At 39.9% G+C, this 15,740-nt stretch overlaps 1 protein-coding gene across 5 annotated transcripts in view; it reads left to right on the top strand.

Annotated features, from left to right (window-relative positions):
- LOC147342510 (uncharacterized) overlaps window positions 1–15,740 on the top strand; it is a 360,032-nt gene that overhangs the window by 320,708 nt on the left and 23,584 nt on the right. The gene's annotated exons all lie outside the window — the stretch shown is intronic.

The following is a 15,740-nucleotide window of genomic DNA, read 5'->3' as shown; positions in this document are numbered from 1 at the left end:
GTCCATCACCAACTTCTGGAGTTTACTCAAACTCATGTCCATTGAGTCAGTGATGCCATCCAACCATCTCATCCTCTGTCGTCCCCTTCTCCTCCAGCCCTCAATCATTCCCAGCATCAGGGTCTTTTCAAAAGAGTTGGTTCTGCGCATCAGGTGGCCAAAGTATTGGAGCTTCATTTCAGGATCAGTCCTTCAAATGAATATTCAGGACTGATCTCCTTTAGGGTTGACCGACAGGATCTCCTTGCAGTCCAAGGGACTCTCAAAAGTCTTCTCTACCACCACAGTTCAAAAGCATCAATTCTTCAGTGCTCAGTTTTCTTTATAGTCCAACTCTCTTTCTTTGCAGTCCAAGGGACTCTCAAGAGTCTTCTCTACCACCACAGTTCAAAAGCATCAATTCTTCAGTGCTCAGTTTTCTTTATAGTCCAACTCTCACATCTATACATGACTACTGGAAAAACCATAGCCTTGCCTAGATGGATCTTTGTTGGTAAAGCAACGTCTCTGCTTTTTAATATGCTGTCTAGGTTGGTCATAGCTTTTCTTCCAAGGAGCAAGCATCTTTTAATTTCATGGCCACAGTCACCAACTGCAGTGATTTTGGAGCCCCCAAAAATAAAGTCTGCCACTGTTTCCATTGTTTCCCCATCTATTTGCCATGAAATGATGGGACTGAATGCCATGATCTTACTTTTCTGAATGTTCAGCTTTAAGCCAACTTTTTCACTCTCCTCTTTCACTTCCATCAAGAGGCTTTTTAGTTCCTCTTCACTTTCTGCCATAAGGGTGGTGTCATCTGCATATCTGAGGTTATTGATATTTCTCCCAGCAATCTTGACTCCAGCTTGTGCTTCATCCAGCCCAGCGTTTCTCATGATGTACTCTGCATATAAGTTAAATAAGCAGGGTGACAATATACAGCCTTGAGGTACTCCTTTCCCTATTTGGAATCAATCTGTTGTTTCATGTCCAGTTCTAACTGTTGCTTCTTGACCTGCATACAGATTTCTCAAGAGGCAGGTCAGGTGGTCTGGTATTCCCATCTCTTTCAGAATTTTCCAGAGTTTGTTGTGGTCTACACAGTCAAAGGCTTTGGACATGTCTGATACCCTATAAATACACTGCTACTCATTTGCCTCTGTTACCAGTTCTGATTTTCTTTCTAAACTCAGTTAGAGGTAATGGAAACAGCATTATTCTTTGTAGTCAGAAACACATGAGTTAAAATTTTAGAATTTTATTACCTATATCCCCTTGGAAGATTTTTTTGTTTTGCTTTGTCTGTGAAGCAGCTTCCTCATCTATTAAATAGAAAATAGTATTTCTAAACTAGACCAGCAGGCAGATCATTTCCTCTGAATGACCATATCCTTTACTGGATAAAATAATTGAGTTGATGGGTTGTTTGATATAGGCCCAGTCTTAGTTCCAAATTGTTTATCTATCTCTTCTTCAAACTAAGGTACAAATCATAGAATCTCAGAATTGGAAAGATATTTAAACAGTATTATAACTCATAGTCAATTCAATATATGAATCCTAGCTGAAACATCTCTGCCAAATGTCTGTCATCCTCCATGGAAACACTCAGCATCTGGAAACTCATTGCTTAATATGTACAAAGTATTTTCTCACAGTGGATCAAAATCTGCATCCCTGATTATAGAATTTTTATTTTTAGTTATATTTTTATTAGTATATTGAAAAATTCCTTTCCACCTAGTTTGTTGTTGTTGTTGTTATTTCTTTTTTATTCATTATGTGTGCATTAGGCAAACCTGGCTTGGAAATAAGAGTTCCCCCTAGAAATCACTCTTGATTGCTTGTTGAGTTTGCTATTTGTGTTTTTCACTTTAATAACTATGTGAACCATTCTCAGGGGAGTGGAAAAAAATCATCAAAAAGTGTGTTTTAAATATTCAATATACAAAGCCATCTGTTGTACCCAGAAGAAACAGGATTGATGGACAGGACATAGGGAATTACTCTTTCATAAATGAATCCCCAAAGATTAGACTTCCAAAGAGCAAACCACTTTTTCTGCTGTTTCCTGATGGGATCTGCAAGTTTGTTTTGCCACAACTCTGAGAGCTGAGGGATTTGTAAGGTAGTCATTGAACTTGTCAATCAAAATTTAATAAAAATGAATGAACTTATAGAGAAGCAAAAGGAAAGAGGAAAACATTAATAGAATCTTAAAACTCTAGAATGTTAAGTAGCAGTTAATGGGGTCCAAGTTTAATTTATATATACATGCACTTTAAAAACAAGTTTTGGTCTCTGCTCTTGAGTACTTTCCCTGGCAGGGAGCTAAGCTCTCATTTGTAGGCAGATTCACTGCTGAATAACTCTGATTACACTAAAATTTTATCTTTGTTGAAATGTCATGTGGCTGTCCTTCATTTCTATTTCTAAGATCTATTTCTTTATACTAAGTCATTCATTCATGTATGCATGATGTGTTTTTTCCTTGCACAATTTGTCAAGTTCCCATTCTGTCCAAGCTCCCCTCCTAAATCCAAGGATGCAATAGAAAACAACATAGTACTTTTTTATCCTGACATAGGATGTGGAATATAGCGGGTGAATCAACAGTGATTGCAAAATCACATAACAGGTATAAAGTTTCAAATTGTAGTAAGTGCTATAAAGTTAAATTAGAGGAGTTTTGTGAGATCATATAACAGAAAAAAAAAATAACCAATTCTGGTGGTTGTAGTACTCATCAAAGTAGTGCTGGTGGACAAGACACTTCCTGAAGAAATGATATTTGAATTGGGAAGTAAAGAGGGAGTTGTTTTTAGATTTAGTTTTCAATTTTATGGCACACTGGGTCTTCATTGCTGTGCATAGGCTTTCTCTAGTTGTGGTGAGCGGGCCCACTCTCCAGCTGTGGTACAGGGGCTTCTCGTTGCAAAGTGTTCTCTTGTGGCACATGGGCTCCAGGCGCATGGCTCCGTAGTTGCAGCACATGAGCTCTAGAGTGAGGACTCAGTGGTTGCGGTGTATGGGCTTAGTTGCCGCCTGGCATGTGGGATCTCCCCAGATCAGGTATCAAACCCATGTCCCCTGCACTGGCAGGCAGATTCTTAATCACTGGGATACAGGGAAGCCTGAATGAGTTGTTTTTAACAAGACTGAGGGGTAGGGATAATGAAAAGCTAGCTTTTCTGGACAGGGAGTGATATGTGAGAAGAGTTTGATGAGCAGGATGAGCTCAGGGTTAGGACTAGGATAGCTGCCCTTCCCCACGGTAGCGCATTGCTGACCTCTCTTAATCTTCTCGCCTTATATGTCTCTGGGTCCTTGAGCCATTTCTCACATGACATGAACCCCAAAACTGTCACCCCTCTTTCTGTTCTCCTTTGGCCATGCTCCAGCTTGGCTTTGTCTCCTTTCCACACGCTCCTAACAACACAGCAGCACAGAAATAAGTCATGTAGGTGTGTTAGGGGAAAAAACAATGTCCGTGAATCCCCAACAGAGGATAGAGGAAGTTTCAGCTGAACTTTTACAAAAAATATCAGGCTACTGAAGAGTTATTGGAGTAATCCCAGAAATCCTACTAGGCTGTAAGACAGATGCTATCCTGTAAGCTTCTCTACTTCCCCTCCTCCTATCAGTAGTATTTCAAAAGGTGAAAAAGGAGCAAAGCTGATAGATTTGGAATCAGTCTTTATATGGCTTTGGGCAGCAGAAATAGCATTTTGATATGGGACAAAAGAGCTCTTTTATCTATTTCTACAAGCTCTACATTATAACAATATCTTTTTTGGTATCTCATCTCTTTTCTCTCAACTTGAAGTTCCTTGGGATCTATTTTTCTTCCTAAATAGTTTTCACCCTAGACTGGAAAATGTCACCATTGGCGATGGATTTTCCCATGCGGACAAAGTGCCGAGCAACTCCCGAAGTGCCCCAGAGGCTTTAGCCTAAAGGATAAACGGCAATATCTGAAGGGGAGAGAGTTGATCCTGTAAATAAATTTGACTGGCATTAAGTATTTAAAGTGGTGTTTGGCTCCATGAGGGTAGTCCATTAAATGCATAATGGCATAGTATCCGTTTGGGCTTTACTGTCAGTCTGACAAGCATCAACCAGGCTGCATGGCATTAAACTCTAAGTGACAAGTTCTGATAGACCTGTCAGCTTGAGATGTTTTACTTTAAAGCAAACAGAAAAGACTGCAGATTCTTTTATTAAAAAAGTAATATCCATTTGGGGAAGAGAGGGTAGCGGGTATGATATAGTCCAAGGAATAGGGCTTTGGAATCAACCAGACCTGGGTTAGAGTTAGTGGCCCTGTCAATTACTGCTGTGGATTTATTGAGCAAATTCCTTCACCTACCTGAGTCTCAATTCACTAATGAGTAAAATGGGAATAATGTATATTTGGGGCTTGCCTTAGATAAGGTTCCCCAGGAAAAAATCTCTGGGACATAAATGTATATTCAGGTCATTTACTGGGAAGGGTTTTTGGGGAAAGTAGCTACAGTGGAGTGAGGGAACTGGGATTGGGCTAAGAGAAACATTAGACATTCTTCTCTTCCTTTAATAATTTGCAGTACAGCCATTGACATGAATTTATTCAGTTCAGTTCAGTCACTCAGTCGTGTCCGACTCTTTGTGACCCCATGGAGTCCAGCATGCCAAGCTTCCCTGTCTATCACCAATTCCCGGAGCTTGCTCAAACTCATGTCCATTGAGTCGGTGATGCCATCCAACCATCTTATCCTCTGTCGTCCCCTTCTCTTGCTGTCTTCAATCTTTCCCAGCATCAGGGTTTTTTCCAATGAGTCAGTTTTTTGCATCACATGGCCAAAGTATTGGAGCTTCAGCTTCAGCATCAGTCCTTCCAATTAATATCCACGCTTAATTTCCTTTAGGATTGACTGGTTTGATCTCCTTGTAGTCCAAGTTACTCTCAAGAGTCTTCTGCAACACCATAGTTCAAAAGATTCAATTCTTAGGCACTCAGCTTTCTTTATAATCCAATATAATCTCACATCCATGCATGACTACTGGAAAAACCATAGCTTTGACTAGATGGACCTTTGTCAGCAAAGTAATGTTTCTGCTTTTTGATATGCTGTCTAGGTTGATTATAGCTTTCCTTTCAAGGAGCAAGTGTCTTTTAATTTCATAGCCACAGTTACTGTCTGCAGTGATTTTGGAGCCCCCCAAAATTAAGTCTCTCAGTGCTTCCATTGTTTCCCCATCTATTTACCATGAAGTGATAGGCCTGGATGCCATGATCTTCGTTTTTTGAATGCTGAGTTTTAAGCCAACTTTTTCATTCTCCTCTTTCACTTTCATGAAAAGGCTCTTTAGTTCCTCTTCACTTTCTGCCATAAGAGTGGTGTCATCTGCATGTCTGAGGTTATTGAGACTTCTCCCAGGAATCTTGACTCCAGCTTGTGCTTCATCTAGCCCAGCATTTCGCATGATGTACTCTGCATATAAGTTAAATAAGCAGGGTGACAATATACAGCCTTGACGTACTCCTTTTCCTATTTGGAACCAGTCTGTTGTTCCATGTCCAGTTCTAACTATCACTTATTGACCTACATACAGATTTCTCAGGAGGCAGGTCAGGGGTCTAGTATTCCTATCTCTTTCAGAATTTTCAGAGTTTGTTGTGATCCACACAGTCAAAGGCTTTGGCATAGTCACTAAAGCAAATAGATGTTTTTCTGGAACTCTCTTGCCTTTTCGATGATCCAGCAGATGTTGGCAATTTGATCTCTGGTTCCTCTGCCTTTTCTAAATCCAGCTAGAACATCTGGAAGTTCAGAGTTCACATGCTGTTGAAGCCTGGCTTGGAGAATTTTGAGCATTATGTTGTGTGAGATGAGTGCAATTGTGCGGTAGTTTGAACAGTGTTTGACATTACACTTCTTTGGGATTGGAATGAAAACTGACCCTTTTTCAGTCCTCTGGTCACTGCTGAGTTTTCCAGATTTGCTGGCATATTGAATGAAGCACTTTCACAGCATCATCTTTTAGGATATGAAATGGCTCAACTGGAATTCCATCACCTCCACTAGCTTTGTTCATGGTGATGGTTCCTAAGGCCCACTTGACTTCGCATTCCAGAATGTCTGGCTCTGGGTGAGTGATCACACCATTGTTGTTTTCTGAGTCATGAAGATCTTTTTTGTATAGTTCTTCTGTGTATTCTTGCCACCTCTTCTTAATACCTTCTGCTTCTGTTAGGTCCATACCATTTCTTTCCTTTATTGTGCCCATCTTTGTTAATCTGAAAAGCAATCATTAAGCACTTCTCCAGAAACATAGAACTGTCCTAGAAGCAGAATCTAAGATGGAACTTTGAGTGCAGGTGGCTTACTGGGGAGTGGTCTTATGTATACCACCTGTAAGAAAAGTGGGATTATCGGAACAGCATGTTGATCTACAGTGTAGTTGCAGCAGAGACCTCAGCTGATCCTGTGGAATGCTGTCACACAAATATGGCTTTTCACAAGTGCCTCACATTTCAAGGGTGTCTCACATAGGAGCAAGAGATCTGGGTCTTGGTTCAACTGCTTCAGTAGCTCACTGGATGCAGACTGCCTTTGAGTGTGTAACTCTGGGTAAGGCTACTTCTTTGGGACAAGAGCAGTTTCTAGGGAGGGACTCAACTGTGAGCTATAAGCAGACCACATATATGACAGCCAGGTGGTGAATGCATTGGTTTTGAATAGCCTTTCCCTTGTACATTTGGATCCACTTGCTTCCTATAATCGGAGAAGGCAATGGCACCCCACGCAGTACTCTTGCCTGGAAAATCCCATGGACGGAGGAGCCTGGTGGGCTCCAGTCCATGGGTTCACTAACAGTCAGGCACAACTGAGCGACTTCACTTTCACTTTTCACTTTCATGCATTGGAGAAGGAAATGGCAACCTGCTCCAGAGTTCTTGCCTGGAGAATCCTAGGGACAGAGGAGCCTAGTGGGCTGCCATCTATGGGGTCACACAGAGTTGTACACAACTGAAGCAAATCAGCTTACACCATCTAGAAACAGCTTTGCCTAGATTCTGTTTGATCACTTTCTGGAGAACCCAAACTCCTTACTAGAGGAAGGTTGGTGAGATGAAATATAGCCTCTGCTGCTGCAGATACTCTGGCTACAACTGATAGTCATCATTTTCCCCTGTTACTATACTTTTAGATTACTCTACCCCTCAATTAGCCTCTCTTGTGGTGGTATTTCCAAGACATCCATCTCTGAGGGATTTTGAGCTCCTGATTATTGTGTCTTATTCAGGTTATGGCTTCTTCACTGTTGATATGCTATCAAAATTGGGCAGAAGGCTATCAATAGGAAGTCCACTTGATTACTTGGGTGTCCAGTGTTTTATTTTCTCCCACATTGTTTAACAGCAGACTTACTTCATTCTGAGTATAGGTGATAATTACACCTTCCAGGATAGTAACTTCCCTTTCTGGACTTCTGGTCTCTTGGCACAGAGATGTGCCCTCAGTCTTTCCCAGCATCAGGGTCTTTTCCTGTGAGTCAGCTCTTCACATCAGGTGATCAAAGTATTGGAGCTTCAGCTTCAGTATCAGTCCTTCCAATGAATATCCAGGCTTGATTTCTTTTAGGATTTACTGGTTTGATCTCCTTGCTGTGCAAGGGACTCTCCACATCACATTTTGAAAGCATCAATTCTTCAGGGCTCAGCCTTCTTTATGGTCCAACTCTCACAACCATACATGACTACTGGAAAACCCGTAGCTTTGACTATATGGACCTTTGTCGGCAAAGTGATGTCTTAGCTTTTTAATATACTGTCTAGGTTTACCATAGCTATTCTTCCAAGGAGCAAGCCTCTTTTAATTTCATGGCTACAGTCACCATCCACATTGATTTTGGAGCCCAAGAAAAATGATAATGAGGTAAATCTTCCTCTTGGAACCAGGACCTATAGATCCACAGAAATTAGAAATGCAGGAGTGGTCAGTATATATTTACCAATATATTATTGGGAATGACCTCTTCTGATTCCATCGTTTGGCTCCTAGACTTATATTCTACTTATTAGAGATATAACATTGTATAATAAGTATTTGTTTAGGGTATATTCTGCACCCCAAAGGATAGAGCCCCATTATATCAAGCTACCGGAGAAGGCAATGGCACCCCACTCCAGTACTCTTGCCTGGAAAATCCCATGGATGGAGGAGCCTGGAAGGCTGCAGTCCATGGGGTCGCTGAGGGTCGGACACGACTGAGCGACTTCCTCAACTATTACAGGGAGATCCTGTGAAGAAGGGAATGGCTACCCACTCCAGTATTCTTACCTGGAGAATCCCATGAATGAGGAGCCTGGTGGGCTACAGTCCATGCGGTTGCAAAGAGTTGGATACAACTGAGCGACTGACACTTCCACACTTTCAAAAACTGTTATCTTGCTTGGTCAGACAGATAGCTTCAGGGTGTATGGCAGATGATGGAACAGTGGATCCATTGGATCTAAATGGAACCCTCTACCATGTCTCTTTTGATGTAAAGTGAACCCCTTATGATGTAATATTATGCAAAGTCCTATTGTTGTTAGATCACTTGCATATTATGTGTGTACCCTTGAATAGAAGTGCTGGCTGAGACACTTTTGGCAAGAAAAGCAAAATTATACCCCTTATATGTTTTGATTCTAGTTATAGTGAATTTGTGCTTAGTCCAGTTCAGATGGAGCCCAGTATAATGAATTTGTGACGAAGTGGTTGATCTCCTTGAGGCATGTAGCCATCCTGGGAATTCAGCATTAGTTGGTTGATGGCAGTTTGGATATTTGACAAGGTCAGTTGCAAGATCAGCCTGGGCAAGTGAGAGTCATTCTTGAATCCATACCTTGTCTTTATCCCTGATACTATGCTTTCTCTAATCATGACACCATGAGTCCATAAAGACTGGCTGATGTCACCTGGCTATAGTTTTTCTGTCACATTGAATAAGTCATAAAGAAGAGTTAGTGAATTTGGTAATAGGTCAATAGAAAATATTCATTCTAAAGAATAAAGGAAAAAAGATTGAAAAATTAATAAGTGCTTAAACAAGCAATGATATAATTTCCCATCTAAGTTAATGGAAGACATTAGGCCCAGGTAAGTAAAGAGAAGTAAATGCAATAAAAATAAGAGCAGAAATCAATGAAATAAAAGCACAAAAACATAAAGAAAATAAATAACCCCCAAATTTAGTTCATTGAAAAAAAAAATCAATAAAACTCCCTTACAAAGGATTGGGAATGAAAGGGAAAACATCAGGGTTACCAATATCTGGAATGAAAGAGAGAGTTACATTAGAGATCCTACCAACTTTAAAAGATAAAAACTTAGGTAACTTCAATAAAATGTTTCTATTTCCTGAAAAACACAACTCTCCAGAATTTATCCAAGATAAAATAGAAAATATGAATCAAATTATTTATCAAAGCCCATGACATAAAGAAAGCTCTAGGTGTAAACCGTCTTCACTGGGCAATTCTATTCTGCATGTGAGGAGGAAAAAACGACAATGATACTAATATTCTTTCAGAAATAGGAAGGAAAGCAACTTTCTTTTTAAGGCCAACATAATTGTGATACCAAAACCTTAAAAATACAGTAGAAGAAAAGGTATTTTTATAGAAAAATACTTCTCATACATGTAGATGCAAAGACCCATACTATAATGTTAACAACTTGGATTCTATAACCTCTATTGGCCATGAAAACTTACCCTGGGAATGCAGGTCTGATTTCGCATTTGAAAATTAATCAGCACTATGTACTTTATTAACAACAAAGGAAAATATATCATCATGTCATTAGATGCAAAAGGGGTGTTTAACAAAATTCACTGCCTGTATGATGAAAAATCAGAGTAATCTAGGAATACCAGAAAACTTTCTCAACCTGGTAAGGAACATCTAGACAGAAAACAAACAAACAAAAAACCCCCCAAAACTGTTCTTTATACTTAACAGTGAAATATTGAACACTTTCTCTCAGAGATTCTTTCAAGGCAAGAAGGTGTCTACCATTCCCATTCAACACCGTACTGGAAGCTTAACCATTACAATAAGGCAAGGTATACGAGGCCAAAATATGAATAAGGAAAAAAGAAAACTATCTGTATTCAGAAATGATATAATTTTTATGTAGAAAATTCTGAAGGAATACAAAACAACTACACGTCCTGAAAAGTAAATTTAACAAGTTCTCAAGATATGAGGTTATTATAAAGAATGTGTTTCTATGGAGTTGTAATAACTTGGGAAACAAAAATTTTTAACAATCCATTTAATGTAGCATTTCATGGAAAGAAACAGACTAACATTTATTTGGTTTCTTGTCCAGTTGCCAAGTCTTGTCCATTGGTTGATGTCAAATGAACAATTAAAAGCAATTCAATGGGAAAAATGAATTTGAAAACCCAAAGTGGAAACATGTCCATTAACAGGAAAATTGAAAAATACCTCCCAGTATATTCACAACATGGACTAGCACTTAGCGTTTAGAAAGAAACAACGGAATCTCATAGGCATTGTGCTGAGGACGTCAGAGCACACACGAAAGAGCACACACTCTTAGATTTTATTTATATAGTGCAAACAGCACTAAAACATGATGGGAGAAAATTAGAAAAGCTGTTGTATCTGCCATGGTAATGAACTCTCTTTCTTGCTGTATCACTTTTATTTGTATAGAATGAACAAGAAGGAGTCTGTATTATATAAGGTATTGCTAGAGTGCTAAAGCCATGAAAAGTTGGAACCTATATTACCATGATGTCTGCATGGTGTTACTCTTTACAGTGTCTTTAATTAATAGTCAAACTCTTAATAAATTCCTACTTATTTCAGTTACAGGTGGTTGGATTGATAAATTTTCCTTTTGATAACCTAGAGCCACATGGTGTCTGCTGCTGCTGCTGCTAAGTCGCTTCAGTCGTGTCTGACTATGTGCGACCCCATAGATGGCAGCCCACCAGGCTCCCCCATCCCTGGGATTCTCCAGGCAAGAACACTAGAGTGGATTGCCATTCCAGATATTAAGAATTAGACCCATAGAGAAACCTGAATGTGCAAATGTACTCTTTAAACTTGATTACTTCCACTAAGTCACACTACTTCCTAGATAGAATGTGCATCTTTGATTATATCATTCTTGTTGTTGAAGTGATGCTCTAATAAATTGAGCATCAATTTATTATATGTGTCAGTAGAGGAGGGACTCCTTCACTCAGCAGAGTATTTGTTGTGGTTCAGCCGCTGTCATGTCTGACTCTTTGTGACCCCATAGACAGCAGCAAGATAGGCTTCCCTGTTCTTCACTATCTCCTAGAGCTTGCTCAAACTCATATCCATTGAGTCAGTGATGGATGCCATCCAACCCTCTTATCCACTGTTACCTCCTTCTCCCTTTGCCTTCCGTCTTACCCAGCATCAGGGTCTTTTCCAATGAGTTGGCTCTTTGCATCAGTTGGCCATAGTATTGGAGCTTCAGCTTCAGCATCAGTCTTTCCAATGAATTTTCAGGGTTGATTTCCTTTAGGACTGACTGATTTGATCTTCTTGTTGTCCAAGGGACTCTCAAGAGTCTTCTCCAGCACCACAGTTTGAAAGCATCAGTTCTTTGGTACTCAGCCTTCATTATGGTCTAACTCTCACATCCATACATGAGTGCTGGATAAATCATAGCTTTGACTATACAGACTTTTGTCAGCAAAGTAATGTCTCTGCTTTTTAATAAGCTGTCTAGATTTGTCACAGCTTTTCTTCCAAGGAGCAATTATCTGTTAATTTCATGCCTGCAGTCCCTGTCTTCCATGATTTTGGAGCCCAAGAAAATGCAGTCTGCCACTGTTTGCATTTTTTCCATCTATTTTCCATGAAGTGATGGGACCAGATGCCATGATCTTAGTATTTTTAATATTGAGTTTTAAGCCAGCTTTTCCACTCTCCTCTTTCACCTTTATCAAGAGTCTCTTTAGTTTCTCTTCACTTTCTGCCTTTAGGGTGATACCATCTGCATATCAGGAAGGTATTAATGTACCATAGGACTAAGTGAGGGAGGAAAGCAACTCTTCTTTATTAGTCCTACCAGGTGCCAGGTTCTCATGTGTGTTCTCAAACTGCCTTGTCCCATCTGATTCCCATAACCGCCTTGTGAAATAAAAAAAAAAAAATTACACTCAGTGTAATGTAGACACCATGAAGTTGCTCAGTTGTGTCTGACTCTTTGTGACCCCATGGACTGTAGCCCACCAGGCTCCTCCATCCATGGGATTTTCTAGGCAAGAATACTGGAGTGGGTTGCCATTTCCTTCTCCAGTGTAGACACAAGAGCCTTTAAACTTGTTAGTACAACCTCAGTAATGTTTTATTCAAACTCATTTCGATCCATATCTGAAGTCTTATCCTTTTTTCTCATCACTGCACTTTCTCCATATTTTATTTGCTACAGGAAGTGTTTACAAATGGTGATATTTACTTTTCTTTTTTGTTATTAGAAAACATGGTACCACAGCGAAGATGCAATGCTTAGCTGGTTATATTTGCAAATAGGCCTATTCTTATAAATTGGTTGAGTGGCCATGAATTATAAGACACAAATGGATGATGTTTTTTCCTTGGTTACTCTGCTGTGCTTTAAGAACACATTTTGATTTTGATAAACTCTTGATCATTCTCTCTCTCATGTCTGTTTCTCTCTCTCTCTCTGTCTCTTCCCCAGCCCTTCCCTTCCTCCCTCCCTCCCTCCCCTTATTTTCTCCATTCTACTTACTGAGCAAACTTGTTTTCTGCATGCCTACTCTGAGAGGGATTGTTCAGTTGTTCTAGGCCCTGGGACTTCAGTGATGCAGAAAATGGACAAGGCTGATGCTTTAAGCCTGTGGGTGACATCATCTGGTTTACTCACTGGAAAGCATTCCTCTAGCTATTGGAAGGCAGGAGTAAGGAGAATAGTTAGGCGGTTATTGACATAGTCTAGGGAGAAGATAATCATGGCTTTATCTAACATTGCTGAAATCCAAAATAAAGGTCAACACATTTTAAAAGTAGAACTAACAGCACTTACTAATGATTGGAACAAAGAGAAGTATATTTTCTAAATCATGGACCATAATTATTTAATATCATTTAACTTAATAAATAATGACTAAAGGTCTAATTTGTATTAGATGTATACTGTTTGAGTTGGTGACTCAGGAGTAAAACATGATACACTTCCTCCTGTAAAACAGTCGCCGGACTTTACCCAGACTTACTGACTTCTCAGAGTTATTGAATTTCAGAGATGAACCTGGGAATCTGAATTTCAACTAGTTTTGAGAACCACTGGTATAGCCAGACATGTTATACATGCTATTTTTTCCAGTGTAGAAGTTCAGAGGAAAAATAGAAATGGCAGCTCCTGTCAAGATTATCCTCCCAAGAGTAAGACAAGCCTGGAGGGGAGAGGACTTAGGTTGAGAATAAATGTTAACAGAATCTGTACTTGGGTTTCAGGCTAAATACAGGGTGGAACAAAAAGAGCTGTATGCAAAGTAATTTGTAGAAGAGTTACCCATATTAAGAGGCAGATACGGGAGGAGAGCTGTCGGATTACACTTGAAAATAGTATGTGTCATGTCGACAGAGCAAGAAAAATAAAGGAACGAGAAAACAGGGAATGGTAAGAATTGAGAAAATTGTAGACTGATTTTCTGAGTGTATTGTGCAGTTCAATAAATAATATAGTAATATAAATTACCATATATATTATACCGTATATGTATATATAGGTGTTTTATTACTGGTGACAAAAATTTGCTAAGCATGAGGAGATAATAGTTTAAGTAGTTATATCAAACTGCATGGCTTTTGATGATTGCTTTTATAACTTGGGCAAGATTGGTTGTAAGGCATAATGGAAAGGGGACTAATAAAAGAAAAGGGTATTTGGGGGCTGAAAAAAATGGTTAGATCTCAGTACCACCTTGTGCAGTTCTAAAAAGAACAGTAAAGCCGGGTTGGGTCCTGCTTGCTGCTGCTGCTGCTGCTAAGTCACTTCAGTCGTGTCCGACTCTGTGCGACCCCATAGACGGCAGCCCACCAGGCTCCGCCGTCCCTGGGATTCTCCAGGCAGGAACACTGGAGTGGGTTGCCATTTCCTTCTCCAATGCATGAAAGTGAAAAGTGAAAGTGAAGTCGCCCAGTCGTGTCCGACTCTTAGCAACCCCATGGACTGCAGCCTGCTTATGTTACTGTATTAAATAGAAGTTCTCAAGGGAGGCAATACTTTTGAAAAGAAACATAAATAATTTATTTGTTGGATTATTATTATTTTTTAAATTGCTGTAAGAGTAACTGGTTAGAGCTAGGTCTGTGACAGAGTCCTAGTCAAAAAGTTAAAAAACAAAATTGAGAGGTGAAATCTCTAATTGCAGAGTAACTTATATTAGATTAATTTCTTGCACATAATAATTATAAACCCTGGGTTAAAATTTATTCTAGAAACACTCTCTGAAAGCATTGGAACGCAGCCCAAAGCAGTCTGTGATGGCTCTTATGATTCTAATATTCGTATTGAAATGCAAAAGAAGCAAAAGCCAAAAGCTAAACTACCCAAGATCATCATGAAAAATAGCAAAGATAGAGAACTCAAATTGTCTAACTTTAAGACATAGTATAAATCTACAGTAATCAATACACTGTCATACAGGTATAAAAGATAGATATTTAGATTAATGGGATAGATTTTGGTTTACAGACACACTCATAATACGTTGTTTAACTGATTTTTCACAAATACACAGAAGCAGTTAGACAAAGGAAAAAAGCTATTTTTGACAAATGGTTCAGGAACAGTTGGATATCTATATGAGAAAAAAATGAACTTCAATCTCTCCCTTCTACCATAAACAAAGCCTAAAAGAAAGTTACAGTGGTTGCATGTCAATTATGCCCCCTTAAAGCTAGGAGAGGGGGAGAAAGAAACCCACAGAAATGTCAGCAAGATGGTGGGCCAGGCATTTGTGGCCATCATTCCTCCCCACCCTAAAAAACTATTTTTGACAGCCACCCATGGATGAGAGTGCTTTTTTGGGAGCCTGGGAGTCTAGTGGAGGGATTTCAGTAACCTATTGAAACACAAAATCTGAGAAGAGGCTCATTAAAGAAGGTAAGAAGAACAGTCTCCTTTTGCCTGCATCACCCCTTCCTGAAGGCTGCAGAGCACAGTGCCAAGGGAGACCTCAGCCTGTGATATTTCCCAAGAGGCACGTGAGGGTTTAGTCAGCTCCTAGCTTCTGCAGCTGGAGAAGGCAATGGCACCCAACTCCAGTACTTTTGCCTAGAAAATCCCATGGATGGAGGAGCCTGGTAGGCTGCAGTCCACGGGGTCGCTAGAGTCCGACACAACTGAGCGACTTCACTTTCACTTTTCACTTTCATGCATTGGAGAAGGAAATGGCAACCCACTCCAATGTTCTTGCCTGGAGAATCCCAGGGACGGGGAAGCCTGGTGGGCTGCCATCTATGGGGTTGCACAGAGTCGGAAACGACTGAAGTGACTTAGCAGCAGCAGCAGCAGCTTCCCCAGCTGTGCGGGACATGGCTCAAGAGGTCCATTTCTGTCTCAACTCATCACTGAGAGGATGGGCATACTTAAATAGCTTGAGCTAGCTAGAATCATGAAAAATGTGTGGAACTCACAGCATCCAGGTTTGGGAACTCAAAAACTGGATGCATTTCTATTAAGCAC

This window comes from Bos grunniens, chromosome 29 (genome assembly GCF_055505025.1).
Source record: "Bos grunniens cultivar Pamir isolate PY7600 chromosome 29, Bosgru_T2T1.0, whole genome shotgun sequence".
NCBI classification, from domain to species: domain Eukaryota; kingdom Metazoa; phylum Chordata; class Mammalia; order Artiodactyla; family Bovidae; genus Bos; species Bos grunniens.
The sequence above is the reverse complement of the archived record's forward strand: the minus strand, read 5'-3'. Positions and strand labels throughout refer to the sequence as shown.